Source organism: Octopus bimaculoides, chromosome 5 (genome assembly GCF_001194135.2).
Source record: "Octopus bimaculoides isolate UCB-OBI-ISO-001 chromosome 5, ASM119413v2, whole genome shotgun sequence".
Classification (NCBI taxonomy): domain Eukaryota; kingdom Metazoa; phylum Mollusca; class Cephalopoda; order Octopoda; family Octopodidae; genus Octopus; species Octopus bimaculoides.
Genome location: NC_068985.1, coordinates 105,484,309 through 105,496,726, shown reverse-complemented (window position 1 = coordinate 105,496,726; position 12,418 = coordinate 105,484,309). Strand labels below are relative to the sequence as shown.

The following is a 12,418-nucleotide window of genomic DNA, read 5'->3' as shown; positions in this document are numbered from 1 at the left end:
TATATATATATATATATATATATATATGTATGTGTGTGTGTGTGTGTGTGTGTGTGTGTGTGTGTGTATTTCGGTGCGTTAGTGCACGTGTTACTCAAACAAGAACATGTATATGTGAAGTTAAGAGTACAGATTTCATCAAGACAGACATTTGGGATCTAACAAACAGAGAGACATTTACTTTAGTTAATCGCCTTTTCGTATGAAAGCTTCTGGACGTGTCTTTCTCACATTGTAGTCTCAACAATGTGTTTGAGAGATGAAGAGATGATGTTATTGACTGGAAGGAATATTGTTTGCATTCGGTGCCGATACAATAGAAACCATTGTCGCCTAAAAACAAATAATTTTCAATTAGTTATCTGCTGTATAGGTCAACAGAATATATAAACAATACTTTCATAATAACGATTTATATTTATTAACTAACAAGGGTAGCCTTCCTGAATGTAGATGAAATTGTAACTAAACAAAAACATGATCAAATAACTTGTACAGACATGTAGAGCTTAGAACTGTGACAGTATTAACGAATATAATTAAACGTGCAATGGATCATATAATAATTAATGTTTAATGTGGATTAACTGAAAGCATTTTACAGAAGGTCCTTTGTTTGACTTGTTTGTTCTACCGAGATTGCATTTATACCTGAATATGTTGCTGTTGATCATGATGGCGTTCTTTCATAAAAAGTTAGGAGTCTTTAGAAGCGGAACTATACTTCAGTTTCTACAGAACTATGTGTTTTCGTCTGTAGCATGTAATTATTCATAGTTAAAGCTACGTAAATTGAGGTACGTGAATTAAAGTGCCTCACCTAGAAAAACAACGAAATACCCATCGATCTGATAGCCGAATGAGATGTTTGCTTCTATGATGTTTGAATAAAATAAAAAATACAGGTTCTATTTTCATTTACAGATAATAAGAATAAATATCTTTCGAAAATATCAGAACCACGTAGCAACAGAGCTTACATCTTACTTTACGGCATTGACAAACATAAAAATAATGAAAAAAATGTCTGACTTCAACACAAAACTTCAAAATCTATGTTGGAAAGGAAATACAATTAGGTGGTGTATATGCCTTTCTCGGGGACATACATGATGCGGAACAGCTTCATTTGAGATGCGAAACCGAATAGCGAATATTGGAAGGTCGTAACTAATTACTGCCCCAAACAGGAAAGATTAGTGTGGTTATAAGGTCAGCGAGAGTGAGAAGAAAGCGGGAGTTACGGAACAGGGCACATTTTAGTGAGAGAGTTGCCAGTTGAAATATGAAATCAGACTGCCTGTGCCGCTGTTTCTCGACAAAAAATATTATTTCTCCGAGAATTTCCCTCGACTTGAATGCATTCAATGTCCAATCAGCGATACAACATGTTTTGTGTGTTAAAAAGGGAGAAACCATTCAAAGGCCCTTGCAAGAATGAATGAACACTTTTATTCTCTGTATGACATTCACCTGTATACCTTCTGCATTAAAACAAAACAAAACTTTACTACTGATGTAAACAATTGCACACATTCTGTAAAGGAACTCGTTAGAACGGATAGTTTCCCATAATTTTATGTCTGCTCGTAATCTCAAGAGATCTACTAATATATTTGTCATTGTTTTCAGTGAGAGAAAGATACAATAGTTATTAGGAAGAAATATGTTTGTAGTTAGGACGACATTTTGGTCCAAGAAGCTGAACTATTGGAATCAAGTCACTATGCTTGCATTTATTTTCTTGAGAAGATACTATGGATATAATGATTTTAGCTGTTAGAAGCTAAATTCCCGACGGCCATAGTAAGTTGGAGGTAAGATTGGGGCGAAACATGACGAAGGTGTCCCATCCTTGTCTATATTGATCTCTCATAAAGAGACACAGCAGGCCAATCAAACTAATGAGCCTTCTATATTTTGTGTTCCTCGTTGTACTTGCATTGGAAAATTAGCTGATAGATATGGGTTTCATTTATAAAAAAAATATTTATTTTGAGATAATGATCTAATAATATCTACTTAGTCATCCATAATCTTACGATATTACCGTTCAGTATTTCGTTTTGTCTGACTAAGGTTCCAAGCTGAAAAGCCGGTCGAAGTTGACTTTCCCTCTCATTCCCCCGAGTCGATAAAATAACAATCATACACGGATGATATTAATCCAACCCATTATAGCGTTGCGCTACAAATTGTCGCATTGTGCCAAACAAAGAAATCAATATTTTCCACTTTAAAAATTGTTTTTTTCAAGATATTATGCCGTGACATTTAGTTAGTACAGAAATGTATGACCCGAGGAAAAAATCAGGTGCTGTGAGCAATTACTCAGTGAGTCCTTGCTAATCAACTCAACAAGTTATCCGCTTCCTTGAACCAAGGTTTACAGTTTACATCCTTTTGCTTTGCGCTCTTGCTAATCGACTTGGCTTCTGTTCACTTAGCTGTAAATAGGTACCTTGAGGGAAGAACAATCTATCATGGTGGAGCAGCAAGAAAACAGTGTAATTGACGAGTATTTTGTTAGCTGTTAATAGTAAGCTGTCTTCTCATGCACTGTAATAGTTGAAATGGATATCCACTGTCTGATGTCAATAGAGCTAATCCTCAATTGATAGCGAAGTCCGAACGGGAAAGGTTGAACAATTAGCTAAGTTTATCCCAGTTGCGTGATATAAATGAAGTATTGATTGACTAACTCACGTTCTTGACGAACAAAATTGTTTGAAAGAGAAGCCGAGGAGAGAAGGTGACAGCGAGGAAGAGGAGAAAGAGAGAGAGAGAGAGAGAGAGAGAGAGAGAGAGAGAGAGAGAGAGAGAGAGAGAGAGAGAGAAAACAAGAGATTTAGGGACGAAGAATTTTATCGTTCAATGCCTTCTAATGTCTCTTAACTAGCAGACACTAGAAAGTTATTTGTGTTTAATATGAAATTTGTTGGTGTTTCAAATTTGGTATTGTATTTACGGATATCAAGTGTCATTTTACCGCTGAGCAAGAAAATTGTGTCGATTAATCAATTTTTGAATATGCAGAAACAATTTCGATGAGTTTAAACTAAAATCATTGAAAGACCTCTAGTTACCCTCTATCACTGGCTAATTAAAGAACCTCGAATCTATATGATTCAGATATAAAAGAGAGGTGAATTGATCGAATGTTAAATAGATATTCTTTGCAAACATGAGATTTCCAGCTGGAATTCACTACATGACACTTACATAAGTAAATGTCTTCTATTATAAATACAACTCGAGCCAAATTTGGTAGATGAAGAATATGTGGAGGCGTGTCGTTTGGATCGCACATGTATTTCAAAGAGGCGTAACTATGTCCGACAGTGTCACTTCGGTTCTGCTTCATCAACAGCGATGACAAAAATGGTCTTGCATTTTAACAAAGGAAACCAGAAATCCTTTATGAATTTCTCAGAATATATATATTTTAATTTTGTTTTATTTTTTACTTGTTTTGGTCATGGGACTGCAACCATGCTTGGGCACCGCCTTGGAGGGTTTAGTCGAACAAATCAATCTTAGTACTCATGCTTTGGCCTTGTGCCAATACTTGAAATTATGATTTCTGCTGTTTTGCCGTTAAAGCATTTGCAACTTCATGAATGACATGCTCTCTCTCCAATCCAGATCTGTTTCAAAAGAAGTTAAATAGAATCAGCGTGTGTTTATTATTGGCATAATGACCCTTCCGAGATACAACAACATCTGTTTCAACATACGAGTTCACGTCAAGAAGCTTACAAACCAAATACAAAAGAAAAAAATAACAATAAGCGTTTTCTAATATATATATATATGCAATATATATGTATATATATATAAATGCATAATGCAAAGGTGGAAGAAAAAGATTCCCTTCTCACTTAAAAGACTTCCTATTATCTTTCTATTGTATATTGTATTTTTTACATTCATTCTTATAGACTGTTATACTATCGGATGAAGAAAAACTTTGAAGAATTTTTTCTTTCTATCTTAGAAGTAAAAAAAATAAAAACTTGCTATGGAAAATGTTGAAGAATAACAAAACATTTTTGTCTGGATTTCTTCTCTTCAGCTGCTAGCATACTCTACGAAGATGTAAATTTATTATTCTCAAGCAGCTACCGTCCTTTTTCTAAATGAAAATAATTATAAAAATGTTCCCCACCACACACCTTTTAACGTTTATGCGACATAAAATATTGTCTTAAGTTGAGTGGAAGATATTTATATTTTCATCTTAACTAGGAGGTGAATGTCTGAACTAAGTATTAAAAAAAAATTATTTTAATTTTGTTTTGTTTTAGCATCGTTGTATTCGATATATGTATATGTGTGTATATATATATATATATATATATATATATATATATATATATATATATATAAACTGAATATGATGAAAGCATCATTTTATTGAGGAGTCAGAAATGGTAGAGTGGAATAAAAGACTAGGTTAACAACACAGGGACATTATCTGCATTAAAACTAGTTGGTGAGGTAAGTACAAACTTACTTAAAACGTAAAATAAATATCAGACAAATTTTAGCCTCCGAACAAACAACAAGTATTGATTAAAGATAAAGGAAACTCTTCTGAATGTGACCAGAGCGATCGCAATACCACAATGTTGGAAACCCCTCCGTATCTTCAGCAGGTATCTCAGGGTCACACATGTTTCGACCTCTAGTCTGTACGCTTCGCTTTGAGTAGGGCAGCGAGGATTGAATTATCCGTCACCTGTAGAAAGAGGCAATCTGCGGTCTCTTGACAATCACAACCAACTTGAACTGGTCTCAGCTGACATGGTTATCTGCTTGGGAGTTTTCTTCAGTTGTTTGGGTACTCAAAATAGCCCATTGATCTTGTTACAAAAGCGTGACAGACAACTTCAATAGGAAACGAAGCCGCGTGCCATCCTTTGACAAGTGCCTCATTAACCAAGCTTTGGCGTTAACTGTGAGCTCAGAAGGCTTTGCGTGTGGTAAAGAGAAAGAATCATTGGCTTAAAAAATCAGTTCGGCGTTGGTTCTATTATCTTCCTTGACCAGAAATAATCAGATATATGACATAATTGCTTGTTTGTAGAAGACTAATTTTGGCTTGGATCAGTTTAATAAAAAGCTGGTTCCTTTATTTAGCGATTGTGCGGAGGTGAAAAGTGAAGCTAAACAAGACGAGATTTGAAATCAAAAGTAAAGAAGATGTAAAGAAGCTTATCTCTCTCCTACTCACTCTGAACCAACTTCACCACTCTTTGTCGTTTATATTAATTTGATTTAAAGTGTAGGCTCTACTCTACAGTTTTTGACAAGAATTGTTATTAGCACTAGTGTATTTTGTTCTCTTTGCGAGTTTCTTTTCATATTGATTTAAAATATTCCTTTTTGTTGACTGTATGAAATATTCTAAACGGCATTTAGCTCTATATCAATATCCAATATATGTATAGATTTTGTTTCGAATTATGCGACAGCTCTGGTTTCAAAATTATCACTTCTAGAACTTGAAATAAACGCATTTTTCAGTAATGAGGGCGATATAACAGAATCCTAAGAGAGGCAGGTAAAATTCTTTTTGGTATTTCGTTATGTCCCTTCTTTAAGTAATGTGTTTGAATCCTGCCGAGATCGATTTTGCTTCTTATCCTTCTGAGAATTGATAATATTAAGTGCCAATCAAGCACTAGTGGTTGACTAATCGGCTGTACCACTCTCTGCCAATTTTAGGAATCAATATACTATGCTACGTTTCGATCGGTTTGATCCGATTGTTAACAGGGGTTTCATTCTTGGATGTTAACTTAGTTGTAGACAGGCTTCGAATTAGATACCTTGATTTCTAAACTAAAGCCAATAATGGTGTTGCCGTCAATTTAATAGCATCATTTCCTTACTTTAAAAGTAAAATTACCTAATTATTGGAAATCACTTTAGAACTTAGTGGACATTCAGGAATAATGGCACCAAATGCCGCTCAGATAAAGCCTATCGAAACGTAGTGTAGATGTAGATATTGAAAAAAAATCTTTCATCGTTGGAGTTGAGAGATAATCCAATACGAACTCATCTCGGATATTTTGACTTTGATTTCTCTGAAAAGAATAGTGACGTAAATGAAGTGAAATGGTTGTAATCGCAAATAGGATCGCAAATTCAGTTTACTAGAAAATAATAATTATAACCTCCTCACCTCCCATGGAAGAAATTGAAGGCTTTTTGAAAAAGATTTGGAGTGATGAGAAGACATATGATAAAAATGCAAGCTGGATTAGACGTACAGAAAGATCCTGCCAAAACTTACAAGAATAAGCATGGGGAGACATCGCAATAGTAGATCTTAGGATGACTTTGACGAAAGCTCATAACTGCCGGTAAAGATAGAATGCCAAATGTCTGGCTCTCATCCCGTGCGCACATGAAAAGCTAGTTCAGTTGTTCACTGAAATGATGAGATATCCAAAGAAAACACCTGATTGGTTAACAAGTGGTATTGCTTGTCTACTCCCAAAGAATAATGAAGCCAAAGTTAAATACCACTATTGGCGCATAACCTGTTTATCCACTGCTTACACAAATTTAAACACCTATTCTCGTGGAGAAATCATATGCATTTATGGAAGAGAACGATATTTTCCTCACAGAACAAACAGATGCCGATGAGGCTCATATGGATACAAAGATCAACTAATTAATGGCATAATCCTTGAAAACTGTTATAACAAGCGCAGAGATCTCACTTCCGCATGATTTGATTACAAAATGGCCCTACGTCTATGTCAGCATACAGCATTCATGGCTCTTGAAATCGCTGGACATCTTCAAAATTTCTTTTGTAATTTCAAACTTCTTGAAGCATAATATGTTATTGTGGAATGTGTATCTTCATTTATATCATGCTAATGGAGTACTAGCTTCAAACTATTAACATCAACTGTAGCGTTGATTCACTTTCACCTCTAAGTTTTTGTATAGCACTAATGCTCCTTATAAGTGAACTTAACAGGGTATGGGTATAAAATTGACAGCATGAAAATAAGTCATCTATTTTATATGGATGGCTTAAAACTCTATGGCAAAGACAATGAAGACCTCTTACGTACTGTAAAAGTATTCAATGATGATATCGGGATGGAGTTCGGTCTTGATAAATGTGCCAAAGCCAATTTCCAGAAAGGGTAAACTGAATACCTCAAATTCAGTCGTGTTAGATGTTGGTATAGTTATAAAAGATCTTGAACAGAAACAAACTTATTAACACCTCGCAGGAATAAATAAAGGCTCTGGCATCGGTTGTCAAGTGATGGTGGGGAGACAAGCACAGACACACAAATACACAAACACAAACACACACATATGTATATATGTATATACATATACATATGTACGACGGGCTTCTTTCAGTTTCCGTCTACCAAATTCACTCACAAGGATTTGGTCGGCCCGAGGCTATAGTAGAAGACACTTGCCGAAGGTGCCACGCAGTGGGACTGAACCCGGAACCATGTGGTTGGTAAGCAAGCTACTTGCCACACAGCCACTCCTGCGCCTATAAATCAGCTTTCTTTTCGTACTTAATGAAAGACCCTTAACTTTATTAGAGAAGGGATATGTGATTATGTAACCATCATAACATTATTTGGAGATATTGTAAGAAATCAATATTAAGATGATTTAAATAAAACTTAAGAAGACTTTCGTCAGTAAACTCCTCTGAAGGCCACGATTACAGAATGATTGATGCTAGACTTAATTCTGAATACAAGTCTGACAGGTTGACGCCAGTGTTGAATGCCAGTTTTTGAATTATATCCAGTATCAATTTACCTTTCTCCCTGACTTGAATTTTCTCAGAATAATAAAAAGAAAACTATTTGCCTTTGAGCAGAGATCGTCCTGTCTACATATTGGATTGTCAGATAAATTTGATCGTTTTTCTACTTGGCTCTCTGTCATCATATGTCTAAAAAGAATTAAAATTTATGTAAATTACAAAAAACGATAAACGAAAGTTGTAGAGGGAGAATAGAGCTACAAAAAAACCCCCATAAAACATCATGATCAAAATATTTTTCAAATAACATTGAAAAGGATTGAGACAAATAGAAGAAAAAACGAACGAACTTACCTAATATATTAAGATAAATGACTAAATAGCTAAACATGTTTCTGCGTGTCACTCCTTAATGTGTTGTAAGACAATCTACTTCATCTGTTTTAAACAATTTAGGTTTATCTAGTAGGTAAGAAACTCGGTAAATTTGGAATAACGTGAGTTTAGAGAAAAGAGCAAATGTATTTAACATAAGAGCAGAAAAATAAGGGGTAGGATGAGTGTTTGCTGATCAAAAAACTAGAGAAGAGAAATAAGGGGCTGTGCGGAGTTTGCTAACATAGAAAGTGGAGAGTCGGTAGGGTGTTTGCTAATCAAGTGTGCTGTAAAGAAGAATAAGGTGTCGTAAAGTGCCTGCATTTCAAAAACGGCATCAGTAACGTGATTAGATTAAAATAACATCAATCAAAACTCGAAATAGCTTCAACTGGGCTTGTCTTGTTTCGACCTGCGTATAACAACTGCAATTCATGCGATTGACACAAATCTTAGTCAATAGAATTCATGTAAGTACATGAAGAACTTATTTTATGGGACAGCAAAAAGACGGAAGGCAAAGTCGATCCAGGCAGGATTTGAAAGTGATTACTGCAGAGTTTCTTCATGGATAACTTTAATGAAGTTATCCATGTACGCTGTAACTGTTGTTGCAAGAAAGGTAAAATTAATGACAAGGAAAAAAGTGCATGAACAATTGATTGTAGGTGGGGGCAGAACATTCTGCATGGCAAATATGTAGCCCGTAGCAAAAAAACTAATGTTGACCAGAAGCACACCCGTTAAAAAACTAATGTTGACCAGAAGCACACTGCAGATAAACGAAGTCAATAAAGAAAACACACGAAAAAAAAAAATCAACTGAATGCGTGATAGGTAATACAATAAAGACACGTTATAGTCACTATGCATTATAAAACATGACCCAATTCCTCATTGCACATATATCATCCCACATAAATAAATTATTCATAGAAAAATATATGACAATGTATTCTGATGTTGGTACAAAGCTTCAAATATGTAAGGGTGCGTTTAAATGAATTATACTTCACTAAATCAGTGTGCTTATTTTATCAATTCGAAATGCACAGTAGACTTCAGTAGTATTTGAACCCAAAAGGTCGTCCCTGAACACTGCAAAAAATTTCGTGCTGCACACTATCGATTCCGCTGCCCATCACTCTCTTACATCAATAATATTGATTTCTAAGTTAGTCACAAGAATACAAATTTGAGAGAGAGAAAATAATCGATCATATTGATCCACACAACTAAATTAATTTTATCGACTCTGAAGGCATAAAATGTAAAAACCACTCCATTAAAATATTTGAACATTGCTATTTAATACTCAATGGTCTTCGTTGCTCAACAATGTATCAGGTTAGCTTCTTCACGGAATGAAGTGAGAATGAGTTTACCTCCATATATCTGGTGATGAAGGAGTTGTATGGACTGAGCGCTGGTCACATGATCTGAAAGACTTGATCCCGTGGGTAGGCTTGATCGAAGAAATTAATATAGGTGTTGTCTTGTTGATGATGGAGAGGAGTTTGTGGATGTTAGAATTTGTGAAGATCAAAAAACAGAAATCAGAAGGGCAAATGAAGTCAGTCAATAAATAAGTCAACAGGTGGAAGAGCTAGGTACTGAGATGTAGAGAAAGAGACAACGTAGAAGCCGAAAGCATACCTGTTATAAATTAGGGTTTCTGGTTCGAGTCTTTGGAGCACCCTTTTAGAGTTACTGATGGGTCCACAAAAGGTTTGGAGCATAGACTTAAGGGTCTAAAAGAAAAGCCAGAAGATCTAGCACAGAGTTTCTTTTAAGCTAGAGACATTGGGTCTAATCATTAGTCAGGGTCTATGTTTATATGCTTGATTAGTTAGTAAATCTCTGTTTCTAGAGATGAAGGTAGATTTACACCTAGTATGAAGTAAAATACATTGCAGTTGCTATTAACCGTAATATTGGTAACCTGCAGATAAACGAAGTCAATAAAGAAAAACACACGAAAAAAAATCAACTGAATGCGTGATAGTTAATACAATAAATAAACACACGTTATAGTCACTATGCATTACAAGACACGACCCAATTCCTCATTGCACATATATCATCCCACATAGAAGCTACTTCTGCACTGAACACAATCAAGAACCCCAAACTCTATACATTTACACTCGTACTATGAATGTAAATTTAAGTTGTATGTATGTATGTATGTATGTATGTATGTATGCATGCATGCATGCATGTATGTATATATGTATGTATGTGTGTGTATGTGTATGTTTGTATGTGTATATATGTATATACACATATGTATGCATGTATGAATGTACGTATGTTTCTCTCTCTCTCTCTCTCCATATATATATATATATATATATATATATATATATATATATATATATATATACAGTGCGAGTAAAAGTGAACAATATGCAACCAATATTTAGAACTCTATTAATATCTATATACATCGAAAGTGAAACCTGTCAATAAAATCTGTATATTTTTATGAAACACTTCATATTCTGGTCTCCATAATTACAAAGATCATAGAATGTACATAGAAAAAGGTCGGAAAGTAGGTTTTGAAAGTATTTACTTATGTCATTCTTACACGAATTTCAGTGAAGATTTTAATCTTCGTTGATATACGTATAAGAATGATATACGGAAATTGTTAGTGAATGGCCTATATAAATATATGATATATGACACACACACACACACACACACACACACACAAACACGTTAAATATAATGAGACAACAAAATCAACTCTAATATTGAACTCTAATATTTCCCTCTATTTAACTATCTCACATCGTCTCCGATTACGGTATATGCCTAATATCCCAGAAACAGCTGTAAGACTAACTTTCTCTTTATAAATATCCTGAAAATGCCACACAGCTTTGGCTTTATCGTCTCATTTATATATATATAAATGTTAAATAAAATAAGACTTGGCCTTAAATATTATCCGCCTAACTGTTAGTGCCATTTTATTTATGCATCGTAGAGCACCTATGGGATGTATTTTTCTTACATACCTATATATACCTAATTATTACTACAATTCTCTATATACGAGGTTTAGCCATATTTCTTTCCCTAGTTTTCATAGTGCCGTTGATTTATCAGTACCTGTTGCCTCCCCTTAACCTCTAGCCTGTAGTCTCATAATGCTTCCCTCTTGCATGTTATAATGTTACCTTTGTTCTTCCCTTTCTTTTCTTGTTCATTTTATAAACAAATCCTATGTAACGGTTTTAACTTGTGATCCCATTTCAAATTATAACTGACCAATATAGAGACCGCTAGATTTAGACTTGCCCCATTGTGGATCATAGGATTCATTGTGGATCATTGTAGATTCTTGGTGTTAATTCCTGTGAGTAAATTTCCTCTTTAGCACCCTACGATAATTGCTTACTTTTACTTACGTTTACTCCGTTAGCATAGGTATTGACCTTTGATAATTATGTTAGTATTTTCTTTACATATAGTTTCTTGATAACTTCTTTTGTTTTAAACATTCTGACACCCCACTTCTAATTGCACCCACCCGTTAATAATTTGTAGTATTCCCTTGACCTTTACTAGCTCACTCTTTCATCTACGCTCTTGTAGCCCTGATGGTAAATAATTATTTACACTTAACATATTGGACTTCTAAACTATTTGTCTAAGCCATGTTTTCTTTCCTTTTCCTTCGTCCTTTTGTTTATATTGTATGCTCTCGTTTTTCACTCTGATGGAGATCCGTTGCCTTAATTCGAATGCCGTATGAAGATGAAGAATTTTATTCTCGCAGTTGAGGGAGGGGGATAGACGATTACATCGACCTCAGTACTCAACTGGTACTTAATTTATCGACCCCGAAAAGATGAAAAGCAAAGTCGACCTCGGTGGAATTTGAACTCAGAACATAAAGACCCGTTTCAGGGTTGATAAAAAAAGTACCAACGACATTTTGCACAAGTGAGATTTTCTATAGCCGCGGGTCGGTTCATAATTTAAGAGTAAAATTGAACTGACGGAAACTGCCTAGAAGCCCTCCTGTGGATTATACCTGTAATTCACAAGACTTCCTTGTTACACCTCTATCTCGTATAATTCTACTTGAGAGTTATGGTTAGTCTACTCGTACCTGTAGAATTCGCAACCATAATTCTATGAGCGGGCAATGTAATTGATCGAACAACTGAATCATCGTTGTAGAACGACGGAAATTTACCACTGCAGCCACCCCCACTATCACCACCACCATCACCCCCCACCTCCAGCACC

The 12,418-nt window shown here is 35.0% G+C and overlaps 1 long non-coding RNA gene across 1 annotated transcript in view; it reads left to right on the top strand.

The window, feature by feature from the left end:
- The window catches only part of LOC128247817 (uncharacterized), a 52,585-nt gene extending 48,716 nt beyond the window's left edge, over positions 1 to 3,869 (top strand). Inside the window, exon 3 of the long non-coding RNA XR_008264138.1 lies at positions 3,646 to 3,869. This is a non-coding gene — a long non-coding RNA (uncharacterized LOC128247817). The remainder of the gene's footprint in view (positions 1 to 3,645) is intronic.
- Positions 3,870 to 12,418: the final 8,549 nt, after the last annotated feature.